Raw genomic sequence first — 2,322 nt, forward strand, 5'->3', positions numbered from 1 at the left:
GTTTAATAATAGAGACATAAAAAAAAATGAGGGAAGAAAATAATTAACAAGCAGCCAACCAATATTTCATTTAAACCTGTAAATACGTGTGATGTAGTACTGATAAGAGTGTATATTTTGTGTATTTAAAGTGGAGAGTTCTATGAATGTTAATTAAATCTACTTGTTCCAGATCTGAGTTCAAGTCCTGGATATCGATGTTAACATTCTGTCTCATTGATCTATCTAATATTGATGTTGAAGTCTCCCGCTATTATTGTGTGGGGGTCCAAGTCTCTTTGTAAGTCTTATATATCTGGGTATTTCTGTATTGGGTGCATATATGTTTAGGATCTTTAGCTCTTCTTGTTACATTGAATCTTTTATCTTTATGTAATATCCTTCTTTGCTTCTTTTGATCTTTATTGCTTTGAAATCTATTTTATCAGCAAAAATTGCAACTCCTGCTTTCTATATATTTATTTTAGCTCTCCATTTGGTTGGTAAATTTTTCACCATCCCTTTGTTTTGAGTCTTTATGTATCCTTGCATGTGAGATGGATCTGGATGTAGCATACCAATGGGTCTTGGCTTTTTTTGCCTGTCTGTGTCTTTGGATTGGGGGATTTAGTCGATTTAAATTTAAAATTAATAACAATATATGTGTGTTTGATACTGTCATTTAATGTTAGCTGGCTGTTTTGCCCGTTAGTTGATGCAATTTCTTAAATATGTTGATGTTCTTTATTTTTTGGTATTTTTTAGAAAGGCTGATACTAGTTGTTCCTTTCTATTTGTAGTGGTTCTTTCAAAAGCTCTTGTAAAGCAGGCCTGGTGGTGATGAAATCTCTGAGTGCTTGCTTGTTCACAAAAGATTTTATTTTTCCTTCACTTATGAAGCTTAGTTTGGCTGGATGTAAAATTCTGGGTTGAAAGTTTTTTTCTTTAAGGATGTTGAATATTGGCCCCCACTCTCTTCTGGCTTGTAGGGTTTCTACTGAGAGATCTGCTGTGAGTCTGATGGGCTTCCGTTTATGGGTAACCTGACCTTTCTCTCTGGCTGCCCTCAGTATTTTCTCTTTCATTTCAACCCTGGTGAATCTGGCAATTATGTGCCTTGAGGTTGGCCTTCTTGAGGAATATTTTTGTGGTGTTCTCTGTATTTCCTGGAGTTGAATATTGTCCTGCCTTGCTAGGTTGGGAAAGTTTTCCTGAATAATATCCTGAAGCGTATTTTCCAGCTTGGATTGATTCTCTTCGTCACATTCAGGTACACCTATCAAACGTAGATTAGGTTTTTTCACATAGTCCCATATTTCTTGGAGACATTGCTCGTTCTTTTTTATCCTTTTTTTCTCTAATCTTGTCTTTTTGTTTTATTTCATGAAGTTGGTCTTCGACCTCTGATATCTTTTCTTCTACTTGATCAATTTGGCTGTTAAAACTTGTGCATAGTTCGCAAAACTCTCGTGTTGTATTTTTCAGCTCCATTAATTCACTTATATTCCTCTCTAAATTGTGTATTCTTGTTAACATTTCGTCAAACCTTTTTTCAAAGTTCTTAGTTTCTTTGCATTGGGTTAGAACAAGTTCTTTTAATTCCCAGAAGTTTCTTATCATCCACTTTTTAAAGCCAGCTTCTGCTAATGGAACACAGTCTTTCTCCATCAGGCCTTGTTCTGTTTCTGATGAGGAACTGTGATCCCCTGTAGAGGGAGAGGCGTTCTGAGTTTGGGTATTCTCAGCCTTTTTAGGCTGTTTTCTTCCCTTCGTTATAGATTTATCCATCTGTGGTCTTTATAATTACCGTCTTTATAGTTGGGTTTCTGAATGGACGTCCAACTTGTTGATTCCCGGTGCTAGAATCTGAGCAACCCACTGCTCCGGCCAAAACAGCGGCTTTAAGATTGATGGTGCTTTTCTGACTCTGCACCAAGAACCGCCACACCAAGGCAGCGGCAAAACCGCCTCACCGGCCTCAAGAGTCACGCTGGCGACAGGTGGGGCTCCTCCGCTGGGAATCTCCTAGTGTGTGAGCAACAAAAATTGATCTGAAAGTGTGGCGTCCTCTCGTTCTCTGCTCTTTCAGTGGGAGCTGCAATCCCGAGCTGCTAGTGATCAGCCATCTTGGATCTCTCTCCGCCTCCACCCTTTTCTAAGACAGGTTCTGGATTAACACTTTATTTCTAAGCCTTGAGGTTGAGTTAAGGACTCTCTCCTTCCCTCTTACCTCCTGTCTCCCACTTCGTTTCTAATGCTGTTCTCACCTTAAAACCAGGTCCTAGCAGAGCTGTGCATCGCCCACAGGCGGTGGCCCTGCTACTGGCGCTAAAGGTGAGTCAA

General features: G+C 39.4%; 1 protein-coding gene across 3 annotated transcripts in view; it reads left to right on the forward strand.

The window, feature by feature from the left end:
• Window positions 1–2,322, forward strand: part of PATL2 (PAT1 homolog 2) — a 41,161-nt gene that overhangs the window by 25,038 nt on the left and 13,801 nt on the right. The gene's annotated exons all lie outside the window — the stretch shown is intronic.

Source organism: Sapajus apella, unplaced genomic scaffold (genome assembly GCF_009761245.1).
Source record: "Sapajus apella isolate SASKATOON/1434 unplaced genomic scaffold, GSC_monkey_1.0 scaffold37, whole genome shotgun sequence".
Taxonomy (NCBI): Eukaryota; Metazoa; Chordata; class Mammalia; order Primates; family Cebidae; genus Sapajus; species Sapajus apella.